Genomic DNA, 24,890 nt, shown 5'->3' with positions numbered 1-24,890 from the left:
CAGGTGGTATACATGACTAATGTCCTTTTTAAGTCAGTTTGTCCCCTCTTTTGCTTCCTCAGGTTCTTGGTTTTAGGGGTGCTGTGGGGCTGAAGTTTGTGTGATGACCTTGATATTTCTTGTGTCCTTGGACCTCTGGTAGTCTCCTTCAGGCATTGATCACTTGATTTCCTGAAGTAGAAGAAAAAAGGCAAAAAAATCATATAGAGATTGAATCAAGATGGCGGAATAGAAGAACACGGTGTTCATCTCCTCCCATGAATATGTCAGAAAAAAATCTACATGTGGAACAGTCCTCACAGAATACCTACCGAATGCTAGCAGAAGATCTCAGACACCCAGAAGTGCAAGAAAGGTCTCCATGTAATGAGATAGGATGAAGGAAAAAAAGAAGAAAACCTGCACCCCTGGGAGGAAGCTGTGAAAGAGGAAAGGTTACCTCACCCTGGGAAGCCCCTTCACCAGTGAGGAGATCAGCTGGGGCAGAAAAGGAGCTTCAGAGGGTTGGAGGAGAGCCCAGCAGCAAGTTTGCAGCAGACAAAACAGAGACCTGCACAGAGGATCTGTGCTACCTTGTGCAGTCCCCAGCCCAAGAAGTGTGCCTACTGGTATGTGGGGTGGGGCTGGGTGTTAAAACTGGGGCTTCAGAGGAAAAACCAGGGGAGAGGACTGGGGTTGGCTGCATGGAGACAGCCTGAAGGGGCTGGAGTGTGGTACCGGCCCAACCTGGGTGTATGCAGAAGAAGCACAGGCCGGCCATAGAAGCAAAGCACCATTGTTGAGGGGCGGGTGAAGGGAGGGGCAGAGCTGCCATAGCAGCCTCCTTCTTGGTGCCACCTCTATGAGCTCTGGGAGCTCACAAGCAACTCTTACGAAAGTGGCTATTGAGGGAACATATCTCAACATACTAAAAGCTGTTTCTGACAAACCTACAGCCTATATGATACATAATGGTGAAAAGCACTTAGCCTCTGGAACACAGACAAGGATGCCCACTCTCACCACTTTAAGTCAACATAATATTGGAAGTATATTCATACCAATCAGATAAGAAAGAGAAAGAAAATGTATGCAAATTGGGAGGGAAGAGGTAAAATTGTCATTATATGCAGATGACATGATACTATATATAGAAAACCCTAAAGACTCCACACGAGCTACTAGAACTGATAAACAGATTCAGCAAGGTAGCAGGATACAAGATTAATGTACAGAAATCAGTTGCATGTGTTTACATTAAAAATGAAATATCAGAAAGGAAATGGAAAAAAATCCCTTTTAAAATTGCATCCAAAAAACTAAAATACTTAGGAATAAACCTGACAGAGATAGTGAAAGACTTGTATGCTGAGAACTATAAAACATTAATAAAGGAAAGTGAAGATGACTCAAAGAAATGGAAAGATATCCCATTGGACTGGAATTATTAATATTGATAAAATGGCCATAGTACCCAAAGCAATCTACAGATTTAATGCAAACCCTATCAAATCACCCATGACATTTTCCACAGAACTAGAATAATTTTAAAATTTATATGGAACTACAAATGACCCAGAATTGCGAAAGCAATCCTGAGGAAAAAGAACAAAGCAGGAGGCATAACCCTTCCAGACTTCAGACAATACTACAAAAGCTACAGTAATCAAAACAGCATGGCATTGGCACAGAAACAGACATATGAATCAATGAAACAGAGCCCAGAAATAAACCCACACACCAATGGTCAATTAATCTTCGACAAAGGAGGCAAGAATATACAATGGAGAAAAGACAGCCTCTTCAGTAAGTGGTGTTGGGAATGTTGAACAGCTGCATGTAAATCATTGAAGTTAGAACACATCCTCACACCATGCACAAAAATAAACTCAAAAGGGCTTAAAGACTTAAATATAACACATAACACCATAAACTTGTAGAAGAGAACATAGGCAAAACATTCTCTGACATAAATCGTACCAACATTTTCTTATGTCAGTCTCCCAAGGCAATAGAAATAAAAGCAAAAGTAAACAAATGGGGCCTATTCAAACTTACAAGTTTTTGCACAGCAAAGGAAACCGTAAAAAAAAATGAAAAGACAACCTACTGAATGGGAGAAACTATTTGCAGATGATGCAACCAACAAGGGCTTAATTTCCAAAATATACAAACAGCTCATACAACTCAATCACACACACAAAAAAATAATTTAAAAAATGGGCAGAAGACCTAAATAAACATTTCTCCAAAGAAGACATACAGATGGCCAAAAGGCACATGGAAAGATGCTCACCATCACTAATTATTAGATAAATGCAAATCAAAGCTGCAATGAGGTATCACCTTAAACTGGTCAGAATGGCCATCATTAAAAAAGTCTACAAATAATAAATGCTGGAGAGGGTGTGGAGAAAAGGGAACCCTTCTACAGTTGGTGGGAATGTAAATTGGTGCAGCCACTATGGAAAACAGTATAGAGGTTCCTCAAAAAACTAAAAGTATAGTTGCCATATGATCCAGCCATCCCTCTCCTGGGCATATATCTGGAGAAAACTATAATTCGAAAAGATGGATCTCCTGGGTGGAGGGCTAGATAGTCTGGTGGGACAATCCTTCATCCATCATCAGTGCCTGCAACCTCTGCTCCTTCACCTACTCCTGCTGTGGTCAGCAGTGGTCTGAATGACCTATTTGACCTCTCCATGAGGATAGGCATGGCGCCTGGTGGATATGTGGCTTCAAAGGCTGTCTGGCTGCCTGCAGTAAAGGCTAAAGGAGATTTCGGGAATATTTACTCACCGCCAAGGGCACATCTATATGGAAATGACCTTCACCAACAAAGCTCTGCAGCACATGACAGACTTTGCAATTCAGTTTAACAATAATAGGTTTGGTGTCATCCCCAGCACTCCTCTGGCCATCCCTACACCACTGATGCCAAACCAGAGCGTTGATGGCTCCCTGCCTCTCAGCATCTTGGGCCCATTCATGAAGATAGAACCTCTGAACAACCTGCAGGTGGCTGTGAAAAACAACACTGATGTCTTCTGCTTCAGCTGCCTCATCCCACTCAACGTGGTTTTTTGTAGAAGACAGCAAAATGGAGTACCAGGTCTTCCTTGCAACATGGAAGGATATTCCCAATGAAAATGAACTTCAGTTTCAGATTAAGGGATGTCATTTAAATGCTGACACTGTTTTCAGCAAGTTGCAAAACAACAATGTTGATACTGTTGCCAAGACGAATGTGGAAGAGCAGGACATTCTGTATCAATCCCTGAAGCTCACTAATGGCATTTGGATTTTGGCCAAGCTCTGTAGACCAGCCAGGAAACCCCAGTTACACGCTGTCACTAAGTGCAGAGCTCCTGACGTCTCCCAGTACATCTTTCAGGTCTACAACAGCGTTTTGAAAAACTAATAGACTGGTCCGGTGCCCTCCAGCTACCGTCATTGGTGCAAGCCAAGAACTCTTAACTGGAAGAAATTGTATTGCCATGTACAATCTGAAGCCAAAAATACTGAGGTCACGCACCAAGGTAGTGACTAGTCTAACCTGTACTAACATTAGGGCACAATCTGTTGGATAGTTTTAGCTTCTTGTGAACATTTGTAACCACTGCTTCAATCACTTCCCACCTCTTGCCACCTGCTGCTATATGTCCTTACTTGTGGGCTTCTCCATTCTGTGCCAGTGGCTGGCATTTTTGACTGTCATTTGATATTTTGTAATCAAGAGCTCACTTCAAAGGCAGAAAAAGACAAATATTAAAGCAAAGCAAAGTGTCATTGAAAATAAAATCAGGTTATTTGTTGTTTTTTTCCTACTCAGTTGTTTGAGCATATTATGTATTTTATATATTAGATATGTTTTTCAAATGTTTCTTCCCATTTTGTAGGTACACTCTTCTCTCTGTAAATTGTTTCCTTTGCTGTTCAAATCTTTATAGTTTTTTAAAAAATAATTTCCCTGGAAACTATGCAATCTTTTTTTTTTTTTTTTTTTTTTTTTGCGGTACGCGGGCCTCTCACTGTTGTGGCCTCTCCCGTTGCGGAACACAGGCTCCGGACGCGCAGGCTCAGCAGCCATGGCTCACAGGCCTAGCCGCTCTGTGGCATGTGGGATCTTCCCGGACCGGGGCACGAACCTGTGTTCCCTGCATCGGCAGGCGGACTCCCAACCACTGTGCCACCAGGGAAGCCCCAATCTTTTTTTTTTAATTAATTTATTTTATTTTATTTATTTTTGGCTGCATTGGGTCTTCGTTGCTGGGCATGGGCTTTCTCTAGTTGCGGCGAGCAGGGGCTTCTCACTGCGGTGGCTTCTCTTGTTGCAGAGCACCGGCTCTAGGCACACGGGCTTCAGTAGCTGCGGTGTGTGGGCTCAGTAGTTGTGGCTCGCGGGCTCTAGAGCGCAGGCTCAGTAGTTGTGGCGCACGGGCTTAGTTGCTCTGTAGCATGTAGGATCTTCCCAGCCCAGTGCTCGAACCCGTGTCCTCTGCATTGGCAGGCGGATTTTTTTTTTTAACATCTTTATTGGAGTATAATTGCTTTACAGTGGTGTGTTAGTTTCTGCTTTATAACAAAGTGAATCAGCTATACATATATATATATATATATATATATATATATATATCCCCATATCTCCTCCCTCTTGCGTCTCCCCCCCACCCACCCTGTCTCACCCCTCTAGGTGGGCACAAAGCACCGAGCTGATCTCCCTGTGCTATGCAGCTGCTTCCCACTAGCTATCTATTTTATATTTGGTAGTGTATATATAAGTCCATGCCACTCTCTCACTTCGTCCCAGCTTACCCTTCCCCCTCCCCATGTCCTCAAGTCCATTCTCTACGTCTGCATCTTTACTCCTGTCCTGCCCCTATTGTTCTTCAGAACCTTTTTTTTGTTTTTTTAGTTTCCATATATATATGTTAGCATACGGTATTTGTTTTTCTCTTTCTGACTGACTTCACTCTGTATGACAGACTCTAGGTCCATCCACCTCACTGCAAATAACTCAATTTCCTTTCTTTTTATGGCTGAGTAATATTCCATTGTATATATGTTCACATTTTCTTCATCCAGTCATCTGTCGGTGGACACTTAGGTTGCTTCTATGTGGCAGGCGGATTCTTAACCACTGAGCCACCAGGGAAGTCCAAACCTTTATAGCAATCTATTTTTCAATTTGTTTTTGTTTTTGTTTCTGTTGCCTGTGTTTTGGGGGTCATATCCAAAAATACATTGCCCATACATACCACTGTAAAGAAGTTTTTTTTCCCTTATATCTTCTTCTATTAATTTTACAGTTTCAGATCTTATATTTAATTCTCTAAACCACTTTGAATTAATTTTTGTATATAGTGTGAGATATGGGTCTAATTTCTTCCCTATGCTTGTGAATATTCAGTTTCCCACTAAATTACTGAAGAGAGGATCATTTCCTAATTGTATATTCCCAGCACTTTTGTCAAAGATCAATGGATTGGAAATACGTGGATTTATTTCTGAGGTCTGTATTTCGTTCTGTTGTTCTGTATGTCTGTTTCTATACTACTACCCTACTGCTTTGATGACTATGCTTTGAGGTATGGTTTGAAATTATGAAACATGATGCCTTCAGCTTTGCTCTTTGTGCTCAAGATTGCTTTGGATATTTTGGGTCTTTTAAGGTTCCATATGAATTTTGAGATTTCTTTTTCTATTTTCTGGGGAAAATGTCTTCAGAATTTTGACATGAATTGCATTAACTCTGTAGATTGCTTTGGACAGTATGGACATTTTAACAGTATTAATTTATTCAATCCATTAACATGGGTGATCTTTCCATTTTTTTGCGTCTTCAAATTCTTTCATCAATATTTTATAGTTTTCAGTGTATGGGTCTTTCACATTCTTGGTTTACTTTATTCATAAGTATTTTATTCTTTTGGGTGCTACTGTAAATGGGACTTGTTTAACCTTTTCTGATAGTTTCTGTTGTTAGTGTATAGAGCCACAAATGATTTTTGTATGTTGATTTTGTATCCTGCAGCTTTATTTATTTATTAGTTTGAACAGTTTTTTGGAGGTGGCATGTTTAGGGTTTTGTAGATATAAAATCATGTCATCTGCAAACAGAGAAAATTTAGCTTTAATTTTATGATTAGGATTTACTTTCTTTACTTTTCTTGCCTACTTGTTCTGGTTAGGAATTCCAGTACTATGTTGAATAGAAGAGGCAAGAATAGGTAACCATGTCTTGGTCCAAAACTTAGAAGAAATGCTTTCATGATTCATAATTCAATATACTGTTAGTTTGGGCTTGTCATATGACTTTTAATGTGTTGAGGTATATTCCTTCTATAACTAATTTCTTGACAGTAATTTTCATGAAATGAAGTTGGATTTTGTCAAATAATTTTTCTGTATCTATTAATATGACCATATTTTCCCTTTATTCTCTTAATGTGATGTAACACATTTATTGATTTGCATATATTGAACCATCCTGCATCCAGGCATAAATTCCACTTGATCATGGTGAATGATCCTTTTAATGTGCTGTTGAACTTAGTTTGCCAGTGTTTTGAGTATATTTCATCTATGTTTTTCAGGGATATTGATCTGTACTTTTCTCCTAGTGCCCTCATCTGGTTTTGATATTGGAGTAATGCCTCATAAGATGGTTTGAAAGTGTTCCCTTCTCTTTAAATTTTTGGAAGTATTTAAGAAGTCTTAGCTTTAATTTCTCTTTAAATATTTGGCATAATTCACCAGTAAAACCACCTGGTCCTGGGATTTTATTTATTGAGAGGTTTTTCAGTACTGTTTCATTCTCTACTCATTACTGGTCTGTTCAGATGTTCTATTTCTTAACTACTTAGTCTTGATAGGTTGTATGTTTCTAGGAGTTTGTCCATTTTTTTCTATGTAATTCAAGTTGTTTGCATAATACTTAGTAGTCTCTTATTGTCCTTTGTATTTCTGTGGCATCAGTGTAATGGCTTTATATATATATATAAAATGTATGTATATATACTCCCTTTTTCTTAGTTATTTTAACAGTTTGTCAATTTTATCTTTTTCCAAAAAAACTCCTTAATATTATTATCCTTCTACTATATATGTGGTCTTTATTACTTCTTTTTTTCTTTTGCTGTACACGGGCCTCTCACTGTTGTGGCCTCTCCCATTGCGGAGCACAGGCTCCGGATGTGCAGGCTCAGCAGCCATGGCTCACGGGCCCAGCCGCTCCGCGGCATGTGGGATCTTCCCAGGCTGGGGCACGAACCCATGTCCCCTGCATCAGCAGACAGACTCTCAACCACTGCACCACCAGGGAAGTCCTGTATTACTTTTTAAAAAAAATTTATTGGAGTATAGTTTATTTACAATGTTGTGTTAGTTCCATGTGTACAGTAAAGTGAATCAGTTATACACACACATATATATATTTATCTACTCTTTTTAATATTCTTTTCCCATATAGGTCATTACAGAATAATGAGTAGAGTTCCCTGTGCTATGCAGTAGGTCCTTCTATTACTTTTATAACTGCTAATCCTTATTTATTTCATTCTGCCAATATTGGGCTTAGTTTGTTCTTTTTATAGTTCCTTTTGTTGTAAAGTTAGGTTCTTTATTTGAGATTTTTTTTCAGAGACAAAAGATTTTATTACTTATGGCACCGCAAGCGTGAGCATAATATTGTATTGGGTCTCCCTCCCCCACCAGTTCCAACAGGGATGACACAGAGATCCAGTTGAGTGTTATGTGTACTCAGTTGTGTTACATTGATGAACTCCACTGAGTTTGAGGACTCCATTGCTTTTAAAATGAGAGCTTAGCAAGCTTACTGCTTGTCTGAGGGAGACACATTACCTCACTCCTCAAGGCTGTTTGTTACAAACACACTCCCAAGAAATGGCTCAGTTAAAATGCTGTCAGGCATGCATTCCTTTTCTTTTTTTTTTTTAATTGAAGAATAGTTGACATACAGTAGTATGTTAGTTTCGGATGTACAACATAATGATTCAGCATTTAAGTTTATTACAAAATAATCACCATGATGAGTTTAGTAACCAACTGTCCCCATCCACAGTTATTGCAATATCATGAACCATATTCTTTATTCTGTATATTAAATTCTTGTCAATTTTTATTTTATAACTGGAATTTTGTACTTCTTATGCCCCTTCACCTGTCTTGTCCAACACCCGCTCACCTCCCCTCTAGCAACCACCAATTTTTTAACTCTGTCTGTAAGACTGGTTATTGTAGCTTTGTAGTCAGGGAGCATGCTATCTCCAGCTTTGGTCTTTTTTCTCAGGATTGCTTTGACAATGTGGGTATTTTGTGGTTCTATATTTATTTTAGGCTTATCTGTTCTAGTTCTGTGAAAAATGTCATGGGTATTTTGATAGGGATTGCTTAAACTCTGTAGGTTGCTTTGAGTAATATGGCTATTTTAAAAAGATTAATTCTTCCAATCCAAGAGCATGGGCTATCTTTTCATTTATTTATGTCATCTTCAATTTCCTTCATCAATGTCTTATAATTTTCAGTATATAAATCTTTCACCTCCATGGTTAAATTTATTCCTAGGCATTTTATTATTTTTAATATAATCATAAATGTTTTTGCCTTAATTTCTCTGATAGTTTGTTATCAGTGCAGGGAAAGATAACGGATTTCTGTATATTAATTGTATATACTTCAAATTTACTGAATTTATTTATCCTAATTTGTTGGTGAAATCTTTAGGGTTTTCTTTACATATTATCAAGTCATCTGCAAACAGTGACAGTTTTATGGCCTTTACAAACTAGATCCCTTTTTTTTTTTTTTTTTTTTTGCGGTACGCGGGCCTCTCACTGTTGTGGCCTCTCCCGTTGCGGAGCACAGGCTCCGGACTCGCAGGCTTAGCGGCCATGGCTCACAGGCCTAGCCGCTCCGCGGCATGTGGGATCTTCCCAGACCGGGGCACGAACCCGTGTCCCCTGCATCGGCAGGCGGACTCTCAACCACTGCGCCACCAGGGAAGCCCCCAATTTTAATTTTAATTTTTGTCTTCTTTCTGTGGCTAGGACTATTAATACTGTGTTGAATAAAAGTGGTGAGAGTAGGGATCCTTGTCATGCTCCTGTTCTTAGAGGAAATTCTCTCAGCTTTTAACCATTGAGTATGATGTTAGCTCTGTTTTTGTCATACATGCCCTTTATTATAGAAATGTATGTTGCCTTTATACCCACTTCGTTGAGAGTTTTTATCATAAATCAAAATTTGAATTTTGCCATCTGCTTTTGCTGGAGGTATGAAGATGGTGATATGATTTTATCCTTTGTTCTGCTACTCTGGTCTGTCACTTAAATGATTTGCATATATTGAATCATTCCTGCATTGGCAAGATAAATCCCATTAGATCATGGTGTATGGTTCTTTTAATATATTGTTGAATTCAGTTTACTAATATTTTGTTGAGGATTTTTGCATCTATGTTCGTCAGGGCTTTTCACCTGTAATTTACTTTTTTTGGTAGAGTCTTTATCTGATTTTCATCCATGGGTGATGCTGGCCTCAGAATAAGTTTGGAAACAATACTTCTTCAATTATGGGGGATAGTTTGAGAAGGATAGATGTCAACTTTCCTTTGAATGTTTGGTAGAATTTATGAGTGAAGCCACCTGGTCCTGCACTTCTGTTTATTGGGAGTTTTTCGATTACTGATTCAATTTCATTTCTAGTAATTGCTATGTTTAGATTTTTTATTTATTCCTGATTCAGTCTTGGAAGATTGATGTTTCTGGGAATTTATCCACTTCTTCTAGGTTGTCCAATTCATTGGTGTATAATTGTTTGTAGTAATCTCACGATACTTTGTATTTCTGTGGTGTCTCTTGTAACTTCATCTCTTTCATTGCTGATTTATTTGGACCCTCTCTCTTTAAAAAAAAATACTACTTCTGTCTTTAATTCTTTACAGAAGCTTAATAAGTGTTTGATCTACTACCCTTACTATATGTATACGTTTTCAGTGAGATTTTTACTTTTGTGTGTTTTCTTGTTACTAATTAGTGACACTTCTTTTAAGCTTAAGTAAATTCCTCCAACATTTCTTATAAGGCTGCTTTATTAGTGATGAACTCATTTAGCTTTTGCTAGTCTGGGAAACCTTTTTTTAAAAAAATATTTATTTATTTATGGCTGCCTTGGGTCTTCGTTGCTGTGCGCGGGCTTTCTCTAGTTGCAGCGAGTGTGGTTACTCTTCGTTGCGGTGCACGGGCTTCTCATTGCGCTGGCTTCTTTTGTTGTGGAGCACGGGTCCTAGGCGCGTGGGCTTCAGTAGTTGTGGCACGCAGGCGTCAGTAGTTGTGGTGCACAGCCTCAGTAGTTGTGGCTCGTGGGCTCTAGAGCGCGGGCTCAGTAGTTGTGGTGCACTGGCTTAGTTGCTCCGTGGCATGTGGAATCTTCCAGGACCAGGGATCAAACCTGTGTCCCCTGCATTGGCAGGTGGATTCTTAACCACTGCGCCACCAGAGAAGTCCCAGGTATAGGAAACTCGTGATCGCTCCTTCAATTCTGAATTGTAATCTTGCTGGTAGAGTATTCTTTTTGTAGGCTTTTTTCCTTTTAGCCCATTGAATATATCCTGTCATTCCTTCCTGGTCTGCAAAGTGTGCTGAAAAGTCAGCAGCTAGTCTTACAGGAATACCTTGCACATAACTAGTTGCTTTTATTTCACTGCTTCTATGATCTCTCTTTATCTTTAATTTCTAATACTTTAACTATAACGTGTCTTGATGTGGACCTGTTTGTCTTCACCTTGTTTGGTACTCTGTGTTTCCTGGACCTGGATGTCTGTTTCCTTCCCCCAGTTAGGAAAGTTATCAGTTATTATATCCTCTAATAAGTTCTCTGCACCTTTCTCTCTTCTTTTCTTTCTGGAACCCCTATAATGCTCATGTTAACATTCTTGATATTGCCTCAGAGGTCCCATTACCTATTGTCTTAATTCTTTTTTCTTCTTGTTACTCAGCTTGGGTGATTTTCACTACTCTGTCTTCCAGATCACTGATCTTTTCTTCTGTATTATATAATGTTGCTTCCCTCTACAGTGAGTGTGTGTGTGTGTTTTAATCTCAGTTATTGTATTTTTCAGGTGTTGGTTTTTTTTGATATTTTATGACTCTTTGTTGAAGTTTTCACCATGTGCATCTATTCTTCTCCTGACTTGAGTGAGCATGTTTAGAATCACTACCTTGAACACTTTTCTTGGTGTGTGTGAGGAGGGGGTAGAATGCTTATCTCTGTTTTATCTAGTTCTTTTTCTGATGTTGTGTCTTGTTACTTCATTTGTCACATACTCCTCTCTTTCCTTATGTTTCCTAATTCTCTGTGCATTTCTAGTCATTAGCTCCAGCTCATTACCTTTCCTGGTCTTGGAGAAGTGGCCTTATTCAGGAGATGGCCTACAGGGCCCAGCAGCACATTCTCCTGTGGCCAGCAGAGCATGTTCCAGGGGTGTCCCCTCTCTGGGCTTCATACACCTTTCTCTTCTGGCAGAGCCAACTACTGTGGACAAGCTGGGAGGCGGTGTTGGACACTGACCTAAACTGACGTGAGGCCCAGCATTATGTGATTGCCGTGCGTGCTGGTAGGAAAGGCACACCTCCATTATGGGTGGTTGTGTGGCGCTCCAGGTGCACAGGTAGATAGGGTAGGCCCCCAGTGTGTCTGGTTGTGAGGCCTGGTGGTGCAGAAGTGCTGTAGGCATGGTGGTTGATGGGGCAGGCCTTTGATACTAATCAGTTAGAGGGAAGACTCTAAAATGTTGCCTGCCAATGTCTCAGTCCCTAGCAAGAGTCCCAGCTGCCTCTTGCCTTTCCAAGAAGCTCTCCGAGATGAGCAGGTAGGTCTGACCCAGGTGTCTTTCAAACCACCAGCACTGCCCAGGGACTGAGAACACGTGAGATTTTGTGTGTGCCCTATGAGAGCAAAGTCTCGGTTTCCTTTAGCCTCCAGCTGTCCTGAAAGTAAGCCCTGCAGGTTTTCAAAGCCAGACCCGCTGTGTTCTTTCCTTCCCAATGCAGGAACCCTGGGCTGAGCAGCCTAGTGGAGGGCTCAGACCTTGCCCTCCTTGTGGAGGACCTATGCAGTTGTGAGATCTTCAACTGTGGGTCACTGTGCTGCAGGTGTGGGCTCTAACTAGACTGTGTTGCCAATCCTCCTACCCGCCTTGTGGTTTCTCCCTCTTTATGTCTTTAATTGTGGAAAATTTTCTCTGCTAGTCTTCAGGTCATGACAGAGGTAATTTCTGTGTAAGTTGTAATTCGGGTGTGTCTGTGGGAGGAGGGGAGCTCAGTATCTTCCTACTCTATCATCTTGATCTCCTGTCAAGAACTTTTTAAAAATATATGCATTTATAACTGTACATACAACTCTTTGAACGGAATAGTTTTTTCTGTATTCCATAAGTTTATGTACTTTGTGTTTCCAATTTTGTTTGCTTTATGTCTTTTATTTCCCTTTTGATTTATTCTTGTTTCCAATTTTGTCTGCTTTATGTCTTTTATTTCCCTTTTGATTTATTCTTGTTTCCAATTTTGTTTGCTTTGTGTCTTTTATTTCCCTTTTCATTTGTTCTTGTATGCATTGGCTCTTCAGAAGCTTGATGTTCAATTTCCAGGTGTTCTTGAATTTTCAATTATTCTTCTTAATATTGAATTTCAGCTTCATACCGTTGTGGCTGGAAGAGTTACTTGATACGATTTCAATCTTCTTGGATTTTTGAAGACTTCTTTTGTGGCTTAACATTTGATCTATCCTAGGAAATGTTCTATGTGTACTTAAGAAGAATGGAAATTTTGCTGCTGTTGAGTGGCATGTATTATATATGTCTGTTAGGCTCACTTGATATCAAGTGTGTGTTCAAGTTTCTGATTGATAATCTGTCCGGATGATCTATAGTGTTGAAAGTTGGGTATTGACATTTCTTACCATTATTTCATTTCTGCACATTTTCCCCTTTATATGTGTTAATATTTTCTTTATATGTTTAGAGGCTCCAATGCTGGATACATACATATTTATAATTGTCATAATTTCTTGATGAATTAATCACTTTATCATTATATGATAGCCTTTGTTTCTGTGAGAGGTTTGACTTAAAGTCTTTTTTGCCTGATAATAGACTAGTCAGGTAATTATCATTTGCATGAAATATCTTTTTTCCAGTCATTCAGTTTTATCCTACGTATGGCCTTAAAGTTCACACGAATCTCTTGTACCCAGTATATAATTGATCTTTTTTTAATCCACTCAGCCACTGTATGGATTTTTTAAATTGAAGTATAGTTGATTTACAATATTACATTAGTCTCAGGGGTACAACATATTGACTTAATATTTGTATAGATTATGCTCCATTTAAAGATATTACAAAATAACGGCTATGTTTCCCTGGGTTGTACAATACATCCTAATTTGTTTATTTTCTACATAGGGGTATTGGATTAAGAGAAACAAACTACCATCATTCCCTCCCCCCTTCACTCTCCCCACCAGTAACCACTAATTTATTCTCTGAGTCTATTCCTATTTTGTTGTATACATTCCTTTCTTGCATTTCTTAGATTCCACATACAAGGGAGAACATAGAGCATTTGTCTCTAACTTATTTTACTAGATATAATACATTCTAGGCCCATCCATGTTGTTGCAAGTGGCAGAATTTGATTCTATTTAATGGCTGAGTAATAGTCTATTGTGTATACATCTTCTTTACCCATTCATCTGTTGATAGACATTTAGTTTGCTTCCATATTGTGGCAATTGGAAATAATGCTACTGTGAACATTGGGGTGCATGTATCCTGTCAAATTGGTGTTTTCATTTTCTTTGGACAAATACCCAGCGGTGTAATTGTTGGCAAATATGATAGTTCTACTTTTAGTTTTTTCAGGACCTCTGTATTGTTTTCATAGTGGGTGTACCAATTTACAATCCTACCAACAGCGTACTAGGGTTCCCTTTTCTCCATATCCTCAATAACATTTGTTATTTGTAGACTTTTGGATAATAGCCATTTTGACAGGTGTGACGTGATGTCTCGTGGGTTTCTTTTTTTGCCATTCAATAAAATTTTGTTTACAAAAGAAGATGGTGGGCTGGATGTGATCTGCAGGTTTAGTGTGCTAATGCCTGGTACAGATTCATTGGAGGAGAATAAATACCTTTACAATGTTAATTATTGCTTATTTTTTTCAGGTTGACATTTAATGACCTGTAATCGATTTTTAAAATTTTCTCCCTAAAGGATATTTGAAGTCTGTGAGTCTCTTTCTGTTTTGTAAATTAGTTCATTTCTATCATTTTTTTAGATGCCACATAAAAGTGATATCGTATGATATTTGTCTTTCTCTATCTGACTTACTTAGTATTATCATCTCTAGTTCCATCCACGTTACTGCAAATGGCATTATTTCATTCTTTCTTTATGGCTGAGTAATATTCAGCTGTCTGTATGTCCCACTTCTTTAGCCATTCATCTGTCAATGGACATTTTGGTTGATTCCATGTCTTGGCTATTGTAAATAGTGCTGCAGTGAACGTTGGGGACCATGTGTCTTTTCGAATTCTGGTTTTCTCCCGATATACGCCCAGGAGTGGGACTACCAGATCATATACTAGCTCTATTTTTAGTTTTTTAAGGAACCTTCATACTCTTCTTGATAGTGGCTGTTACCAGGTTACATTCCACTAACAGCATAGGAAGGTACCCTTTTCTCCAGGTCCTCTGCAGCATTTATTGTTTGTAGACTTTTTGATGATGGCCATTCTGACGGGTGGGAGGTGATAACTCATTGTAGTTTTGATTTGCATGTCTCTAATAATTAGTGATATTAAGCATCTTTTCATGTGCTTTTTTTGAAAAGAAACAGTGTGAGTAAAATTTACCTCATGAAATTGGCCTCTTGAAAGTCTGCCCTGTTTTGAATTGTTTTTCCATTACCTACCCCAGGACATTTATTGGGGGCGCCTGTCGTTTACAACCCTGAAGTCTTTGTGACTATTAAAGGACCCAAAAGCACTGGTTTTAAACTTGCTGTTACAGTGAATGGCCACAAGGTGGAAGGATTTCTTCATACCCAACTCTGGTTCCTGGGGCACAAGAACCACAGTGTATTTAGTTTTTATTTTTATTGGAGTAAAGTTTATTTACAATGCTGTGTTTTGTAGGTGTACAGCAAGTTGATTCAGTTATACATATACATATATCCATTCTTTTTCAGATTGTGTACCCATATAGGATATTACAGAGTGTTGAGCAGAGTTCCCTGGTCTATACAGTTAGTCCCTGGTGATTATCTATTTGATTTGTATTAGTGTGTATATGTTAATCCCAACCTCCTAATTTATTCCTTCCCCCCACCAGTCAGCTTTGTTAACTGTAAGTTTGTTTTCTAAGTCTTTAAGTCTGCTTCTCTTTTGCAAATTAGTTCATTTTTTATCACTTACTAGATTCCACCTATAAGTGATATCATATGATATTTGTCTTTCTCTGACTTACTTCACTTAGTATGATCATCTCTAGGTTGACCCGTGTTGCTGCAAATGGCAGTATTTCATTATTTTTTTATGGCTGAATAATATTCTATTGTGCCCATGCGCCACTTCTTCTTTAGCCATTCATCTGTTGATGAACATTTTGGTTGCTTCCATGTCTTGGCTATTGTAAATAGTGTTGCAGTGAAAGTCGGGGAGCAAGTGTCTTTTCAAATTCTGGTTTTCTCTGGCTATATGCCCAGGAGTGGGACTGCCGGATCATAGGTAGCTCAATTTTTAGCTTGGTAAGGAACCTCCATAGTGGCTGTGACCACTTTACATTCCCACCAACAGCATAGGAGGTTCCCTATCTAGCATTTATTGTTTGCAAACTTTTTGATGATGGCCATTCTGACAGGTGCAATGTGATACCTCCTTGTAGTTTTGACTTACATGTCTCTCATAATTAGTGATGTTTAGCGTCTTTGCACGTGTTTTTTTTTAACAGTGTGAGTAATATTTACCTGTTGAAATTGGCTTTTTCAAAGTCTGTCCTCTTTTGAATTGATTTTTGATTGCCTACCCCAAGACATTTCTTCCGGGCAAGTTCATTTACAGCCCCACAGTACTTGTGAGTGTTACATGCCCAGAAGCGCTGGTTTTTAACTTGCTGTTATGGAAAACGGCCACAAGGCGGCAGCATTTCTTCATGACCAACTCTGGTTACTCAGGCAACCAGAGCTTTAGTGGGATTCACGTTCCTGGGCTGTAAATTAGCGTCAACTATACCAGAACAAACACCCAAAAGCTTGCGTCTCATTACCTATATTTTAATTTTAATTTAATTTTTATTTTTTGTTGGAGTAATGTTGATTTACAATGTTGTGTTCCTTTGTAGGTCAACATCAACTTCTTCAGTTCTACATATACATATGTCTATTCATTTTTGAATTCTTATCCCACATAGATTATTACAGAATGTTGAGCAGAGTTCCCTGTGCTACAGTAGTTCTTTTTGATCACCTATTTTATATGTCTTAGTATGTATATTTAATCCCAACCACCTAATTTATCCCTTTACCCCACCTTTCCTCTTTGGTAAACATAAATATGTTTTCCAAGTCTGTGATCTGTCTTTTGTAAATCAGCTCATTGGTATTAATTTTTAGATTCCACCTACAAGTGATATCATATGATATTTGTCTTTCTCTATCTGACTTACTTCACACAGATGGACCTAGGGATGATTATACTATGCTGCTGCAAATGGCATTATTTCAGTCTATTTTATGGTTGAGTAATATTCAGTAGTCTCTATGTACCACTTCTTTATTGATTCATCTGTCGATGGACGTTTTGGTTGCTTCCATGCCTTGGCTGTTGTAACTAGTGTGGCAGTGAACGTTGGGGTGCATGTTTTTCGAATTCTGGTTTTCTCCAGGTATACGCCCAGGAGTGGGACTGCCGGATCATATGCTAGCTCTATTTTTAGCTTGTTAAGGAACCTTCATACTGTTCTCCAGTGGCTGTGACCAGTTTACAGTCCCACCAACAGTGTAGGAGGCTTGCCTTTTCTCCACACCCTTGCCAGCATTTACAGTTCGTAGACTTTTTGATGATGGCCATTCTGGCTGGCGCGAGGTGATACCTCGTTGAGATTTCGATTTGCGTGTCTCTAATAATTAGCTAGCTATGTTGAACAAATTTTCACGTGCTTTTTTTTTTTTTTAAATGGTGAGAGTAAAATTTACCTATTGAAATTGGCATCTTGAAAGGCTGCCGTCTTTGACTTCTTTTTCAATTACCTACCCCAGGACATTTCTTGAGGGTATGTGTCATTCATAGCCCAGGAGTGCTTGTGAATATGAAGTGCCCAAATGACCTGGTTTGTAACTTGCTGTTAAAGAAAATGACCACAGCGTGGTGGAAGGATTTCTTCATGCCCAACACTGGTTACTGGGGCAACCAGAGCCTTAGTTGCACTCCTCTGTGTGTTGTAAATTACAGGGGAATTAACCAGAGCATACACCCAAATGCCTGTGATAATCGCTTCTTGTTTTTTTTTAATTTAATTTTTGTTGTTTTCCTGGAGTAAAGTTTAATTACAATGTTGTGATTTGTAGGTGTACAGCAAGTTGATTCAGTTATACATATATATTTATCTATTCTTTTTCGGACTCTGTTCCCAATAGATTATTAAAGAGTGTCGAGTAGAGTTCCCTGAACTATACAGTTGGTCCCTGTTGATTAGCTGTTTCGTTTGTATTAGTGTGTTTAGGTACATCTCAACCTCCTAATTTATCCCTTCCCCCCAACGTTCTCCTTTGGTAACCATAAGTTGTTTTTCTAAATCTGTGTCTCTTTTACAAATTAGTTCCTTGGTATCACTTATTTGATTCCACCACTAAGTGATATCATATGACATTTTTTTGTCTCTATATGACTTGCTTCACTTAGTGTGATCATCTCTAGGTCTATCCATGTTGCTGCTAATGGCATTATTTCAGTCTTTTTTTATGGCGAATAATATTCATTTGTCTCGATGTACCACTTCTTCTTTATTGATTCATCTGTTGATGGACATTTTGGTTGCTTCCATGCCTTGGCTGTTGTAACTAGTGTGGCAGTGAACGTTGGGGTGCATGTTTTTCAAATTCTGGTTTTCTCCTGATACACGCCCAGGAGTGGGACTGCCGGATCATACGGTAGCTCTATTTTTAGCTTGTTAAGGAACCGCCCTACTGTTCTCCCTAGTGGCTGTGACCTGTTTACATTCTCACCAACAGTGTAGGAGGGTTCCCTTTTCTCCACTCCCTTGCTAGCATTTACAGTTTGTAGACTTTTTGGTGATGGCCATTCTAACTGGTGCAAGGTGATACCTCTTTGTAGTTTTGATTTGCACGTCTCTAATAACTAACTTTGAGTCTGTTTCTCTCTTGAAATTAGTTTACTGGTATCACTTTCTAGAGTCCACCTATAAGGGTTATCATATGATATTTGTCTTGCTCTGTCTGACTTACTTCACTTAGTATGATCGTCTGAGATTCCCTCCGTATTGCTGCAGATGGCATGATTTCCTTCCTTTTTATGGCTGAATAATATTCTGTTGTGTCTATGTACCAGTTCTTCTCTATCCATTCATCTGTTGATGGACATTTCGGTTGATTCCATGTCTTGGCTATTGTAAATAGTGCTACAGTGAATGTTGGGGTGAAAGTTTTTCAAATTCTGGTTTTTGCTGTTTATACACCCAGGACCATGGAATGTTACTCAGCCGTTAAAAAAAAAATGAAATAATGCCCATTGAAGCAACACGGGCGGACTTAGGGGTGATCATACTAAGTGAAGTAAGTCAGAAAGGAAAGAGAAATATTACATGATGTGACTTAAAGGTGGAAACCAGACATTAATACAAAGGAACCAATTTACAAAACATAAACAGCCTCACAGACCTAGAAAACAAAAGTATGGATACCAAAGTGGAAAGGTGGTAGAAAGGGACAAATGAGGTATAGCATGTTCCCCATAATATATGTGAAATTGATAATCAACAAAGACCTACTGTATGCCACAGGAAACTCTACCCAACAGTCTTTAATAAACTATATGGGGAAAGAATCAGAAAAAAACCAGATATATTTCTATGTAAAACTGAATCAACTTGCTGAACACCTAAAACAATACAACATTGTTAAACAATCTACTCCAATATAAAATAAAACAAATTCAAAAACGAAATGCCTCCTACGTCCCTCTCAGCCCTCGGTGACCTGTGCTTGTGTCACATCTCCGGCATGGGTCCCAAGGATGGACTGACCTGGGACAGAGGGACCTGGGGAGGATGGTGCAGCAAATTAGCCCTCCTTGGACCTGTAGTGCCTGGTCCCGACTGCATGGGACCACAGTCTCCAGATCCAGGTGGGCACTCCTACCCCTGAACCAAGCCCAGTGCACCCAGAGGACGGTGGACTCTCTGGGCTGGAAGAGCTCTGAAAAGTCAGCTGGTCTCCAGGTCTCCTGCTGGTGAGTTTCCCGCCTCTAGCCTCCTCCCTTACAGTCTCCCCACCTCCAGCGAACAGCTCTCTCTGCAGTATGGTGTCCCAGGGGTTGGAATTTGCCCGGGGGTGAAGTGTAAGGGCAAAGAATTAATGAGACGCAACCCCTTAGGTTGTTTTTCTTTCTCTTTTTTTTTTTTTTTTTTTTTTGGCCACGTGGCATGGGCAATCCAATTTCCCAGACCAGAAATTGAACCTGAACCCCTATACTGGAAGATCAGAGTGTTAACCACTGGACCGCCAGGGAAGTCTCCTTGGTTGATTTTTCAGCCCCATACCACTCGAATTTACACCCAGAAATACAACTTTCTCTCAGGTTCTTGTGGCAAGAATAACCAGCTTTGGGGATGAAGAAATCCTGCCACCTTGTGGCCGATACCGCAACGACAGCTTTAAAACCAGTGCTTATGAGCACTTCATATTCACAAAGCCTGGAGGGCTGTAAATGACACCTGCCCTCAAGAAATGTCCTTGGGTAGGAAATGGAAAAAAGAATTTAAAACTCTGACGACCGTGAAGAAGCCAATTTAAAGAGGTAACTTCTACACACACGAATAAAAGAGAAAATAAAAAGCAAAAGTCAAGGTGCTCAGCAGCCCTACCTATCAGAGAAAAGGATATCAAAACTACAAGGGAGGGGGCTTCCCTGGTGGCGCAGTGGTTGAGAGTCCGCCTGCCGATGCAGGGGACACGGGTTCGTGCCCCGGTCCGGGAAGATCCCACATGCCGCGGAGCGGCTGGGCCCGTGAGCCATGGCCGCTGGGCCTGCGCGTCCAGAGCCTGTGCTCCGCAACGGGAGAGGCCGCAGCAGTGAGAGGCCCGCGTACCGCAAAAAAAAACAAAAAAAAAACTACAAGGAGGTATCACCTCGGACCAGTCACAATGGCCATCATCAAAATGTCTACAAACAATAAGAGCCGGAGAGAGCGTGGAGAAAAGGGAACGTGCCTACGCTGCTGGTGGAAATGGAACCTGGTAACTGCCACGATAAACAACAGTATGGAGGTTCCTTAAAAAATTAATAATAAAGAGACCAGGTGATCCAGCAGTCCCACTCCTTTGGAGATATCCAGAGAAAACCAGCATTCGAAAACACCTGCGTACCCCAACGGCCGTAGCATCCGTATGTTCAATGGCCAAGACATGGAAGCAAAGGAAATGTTCACAGACCAATGAATGGACAAAGAAGATGGAGTACATATAGACAATGGAATACTGCTCAGCCATAAAAATGGAAATAATGCCACTTGCAGCAACACGGATGGACTTAGAAGTGATCATACTAAGTGAAGTAAGTCAGAAAGGAAAGAGAACTCTCACATGATATCACTTACAGGTCTAATTCAAACACTGATACAAAGGAATCAATTTATAAAACAATATCCGGCTCATAGACTTAGAAAACAAACATGTGTTCACCAAAGGGGAAAGGTAGCAGGAAGGGACAAATGAGAAGGTGGGATTAGCATATATGCCGGAATATGTATGAAATTGATCATCAACAAGGACCTACTGTTTAGCACAGGGAACTCTACCCCACACTCTTTAATAACCTATATTGAGAAGAATAGGAATAAAGAACATATATATGTCTATGTGCAACTGAATCAACCTGCTGAGCACCTAAAACAACACAATATGATAAATCAAGTAAACTGCAATATAAAATAAAAATTAAATTTAAAACAATGCCTCGTGTGTTCCCCTCAGGCCTCAGTGACCCAGGCTGCCGTGCCACCCCTAGAATATGAGCCGGCTTGGGTCCCAAGGCTGGACTGACCTGGGACAGAGGGACCTGGGAAGGATGGTGCAGCAACTGAGCCCTCCTCGGACCTGTAGTGCCTGGTCCCATCTGCGTGGGACCACAGTCTCCAGATCCAGGTGGGCACTCCTACCCCTAACGAAGCCCCATCCCCCCAAAGGACGGTGGACTCTCTGGGCTGGAAGAGCTCTGAAAAGTTACCTGGTCGCCAGGTCTCCTGCTGGTGAGTTTCCCACCTCTAGCCTCCTCCCTTACAGTCTCCCCACCTCCAGAGGACAGCTCCCTCAGCAGAGTGGTTTTCCAGGAGTTGGGATTTGTCTGGGGGCGAAGCGTGAGGTTGAAGTAATGAGACAGAATTATTTGGTGGTTTGGTTTTCTTTTTCTTTTTGAACTCCACATCCTTCTATTCCACTGTCTTGTCTCAATGTGTGTATGATTTTTTTTGCCTTTTTTCTTCTACTTCAGGAAATCAAGTTATCAATGCCTGAAGGAGATTGACCAGAGGTGGAAGGACATAGCAAATTTCCAGATCATCACACAGACATCAGCGCCACAGAACCCCTAAAGTCCAGAACGTGTAGAAGCAAACGAGGGGACAAACTGCCTCAAAAGGGATATTAGTCATGTATACTCCCTGCAAGAGTACATCAAAGGGCTTGTTTCCACTGATGTTGACAAGAGACGCTACAAAGGCACTTTACGTTTCCTATATAAGAGAAGAAAATGATTACATTGGCTTTGTAATTTATTTCCCCCTGACCATCACTGAGGTTGCGTGCCTCTTCATATATAAAATGATCATTTTTCTTTTACAGTGAAATTTAGTTTCATAGGTTCCAGATATTTTTGTTTGCTTCTATTTTTTCTCTTGATTGAGAGGCAATTCAAATATACTTTATAGTTGTGGTGTCTTCTCCCACATCCTTCCAAGCCAATTACTGTGCACACAGTCACTAAAAAATTTGTCAAGGAACTTGTTTTCACAGGTCATCCATCACTCAAGACACTCGATATGAGGGCCATCTGCCATGCACAGCATCAAGAGCTCTGTACTGAGCTCTTTGCTCTCAACTTGTGGACCAGTTAAAGGATGAGGATATCGTTAAACCTCACAACCTACAGCGAAGCACATTGGTCAGTCCTCAAACATCATTGCCAACAGGCCTGGGAGCTTCTCCTATGACGTTCCCCAGTTGCCACCAAGACATCTGGTCTGGACCATGTCACCAACCACAGAGCACTGAAGTGTACACTCAATGTGCAGACCAGAGAATGTCAAACATAAATGTCATCAGGACTCCAAACTCAGGCAGCAGGCAAGAGATCTGCCTGGGTCTCCATCCTGTTTTGCTAGATCTTCCCCTCCTACCTACCCCCTCCTCACAAAAATGTAAGACTCAGGTCCCTTTTATCCTCTGAGGATACTCAGAGACCTGATCCGTGGAATTATCCACAGCCTTTATCCTCTTCCCAGTACAACTGGACTTGGATTCACACAGGCACACCAAATGACCATAAGGACACCTGCCCCAATGCTAAGCATTGACTCCCAGCCTCTACCCAACTCACCTCACCTGAGCCCAAGCCAGGCCTGCACTGTCCCCCAACATCCACCATCTACGCATGTTCCAGACCAACCCCTCAGAATTGTCTTCATGATGGGACAAGGGATGCGGGGAGGGCTCCAGGTTCAGAACACCTTTCATTTCATCCTCCTAAGAAGCTTTCTCCTACAAGTCAGATGTTTCACCTCTTAGGGGAACCTGGGTGATACTGACCCATGTCCCAGTCCACGTTCTCCAGGAGGACCTTCTGGTCTCCTCTGAGGGGACTGACCCGCCCTGCCCCAAGGCACGGAAGGTTCAGCCTCCAGGCTAACAGGGCTCAGAGGCGACTACTGGAGTAAAAGAAAGAAGAAAGGAGCAGAATTTGTCTCATGAATTAGCACTTCCCCAGCTGTGGTTTACGTACAAATTTCAGAGCACCAGATAATATTGAGAATTGCACAGCCCATCTCATGTAATGTTATGAATTGTGTAAATTTAACTTATGTTTTAAATGGAGGCTACCAAACTGTCATATGAAGTATTTAGTAAATTTTTTAAAATTTAAATTGTTTGCTAATCCTTTTACAACATATGTCATTATGCTGTACACCCACCATTTCTACAGTACTGTATGTCAATAATATCTCAATAGAACTGAAAGAAAAATAAAGGAAAATATTAGTAAATTAATAAGAAACTGAGTCAACACATTGGAAAATATTAAGTTATAATGTCAGTAGGAAGCTATTAATTAACATTGATTTGTCTTCAGTGTGCAAGTGACTGGAATTTGGGAAACAGGATAAAATAGACACCTATGTAGGGATGAAAAGGTCTGCATTTTTTAAGCTGAGGCTTTCCTGAAACTAGAAGTTTTGTCTACGAGGGAGAGTCCTACTTAAAACCATAATGGAGAATATGGTCTTTATCTTGTAAATTTTGGTTATTAAAAATCATTGGAGGTCTTCCCTGGTGGTGCAGTGGTTGAGAGTCCGCCTGCCGATGCAGGGGACGCGGGTTCGTGCCCCGGTCCGGGAAGATCCCACATGCCGCGGAGTGGCTGGGCGCGTGAGCCATGGCCGCTGAGCCTGCGCATCCGGAGCCTGTGCTCCACAACGGGAGAGGCCACAACAGTGAGAGGCCCACGTACCGCATAAAAAAAAAAAAAAGAAAAATAAAGAAAGGAAACACAGCAATATGGTAAAGCACCAACTTACAAAGGTAGACACAGAGGGGAAAAGGAAACAATGGAGTTATAACACAATCAGAAAGCAATTAATAAGATGGCAGTCATAAGTCCTTACATATCAAAAATCACTCTAAATGTAAATGGTTGAATTCACAAATCAAAGCTATAGAGTGGCTGGCTGGATAAAAATGTCTAAGACCCAATTATGTTCTTTATATAAGACATTAATTTCAGCTTTAAAGACACACATAGGCTCAGGGTAAAGAGATGGATGATTATATTCCATGCAAGTAGAAGCCAAATAATGTGGAGGTAGCCATACTCATATCAGACAAAACAGACTTTAAGCCAAAAGCAATGACAAGACACAAAGAAGGTCGTTATATAATGATACAAGGGTCAATAAATCAAGAAGCTATAAATATACACAGCCAACATCAGAGTAACTAAATATATTAAGCAATACAGATCTGAAGGGGAAAATAGACAATATATTAATAGTAGGGGACTTCAATACTCCACTCTCAGCGATGGCTAGATCATGCATATAGTAAATCAACAAGAAAACCCTGGTCTATATACTACACCAAATGGACTTCACAGGCATATGTAGAACATTACATCCAACAACTTCTGCTCAAGTGCACATGCAACATACTCCAGGATAGATCATATGATAGGACCCAAACATGTCTTAGCAAATTTAAGGAGATCAAAATTATACCAACTATCTGAACACAGTGATAGAAAACTAGAAATCAACAAGACGACATCTGGAAAATCTATAAATATGTGAAAACTAAACAGCACACTTCCAAAAAATAAAGTAG

The 24,890-nt window shown here is 40.2% G+C and overlaps 1 long non-coding RNA gene and 1 pseudogene across 3 annotated transcripts in view; both read left to right on the top strand.

Annotated features, from left to right (window-relative positions):
* Positions 1–23,536, top strand: part of LOC125964222 (uncharacterized) — a 48,919-nt gene extending 25,383 nt beyond the window's left edge. Inside the window, exons 1-3 of one of the 3 annotated variants that reach the window (XR_007476990.1) lie at positions 19,223–20,853; positions 21,273–21,443; positions 21,790–23,536. This is a non-coding gene — a long non-coding RNA (uncharacterized LOC125964222). Of the gene's footprint in view, positions 1–19,222; positions 20,854–21,272; positions 21,548–21,789 lie in introns of those variants that run through there. The other 2 variants (XR_007476991.1, XR_007476989.1) reach the window with 2 other exon arrangements.
* LOC101281862 (AP-2 complex subunit beta-like) lies at positions 899–3,739 on the top strand (annotated as a pseudogene).
* Positions 23,537–24,890: the final 1,354 nt, after the last annotated feature.

The sequence above is a fragment of the Orcinus orca genome, chromosome 4 (assembly GCF_937001465.1).
Source record: "Orcinus orca chromosome 4, mOrcOrc1.1, whole genome shotgun sequence".
Taxonomy (NCBI): Eukaryota; Metazoa; Chordata; class Mammalia; order Artiodactyla; family Delphinidae; genus Orcinus; species Orcinus orca.
The sequence above is the reverse complement of the archived record's forward strand: the minus strand, read 5'-3'. Positions and strand labels throughout refer to the sequence as shown.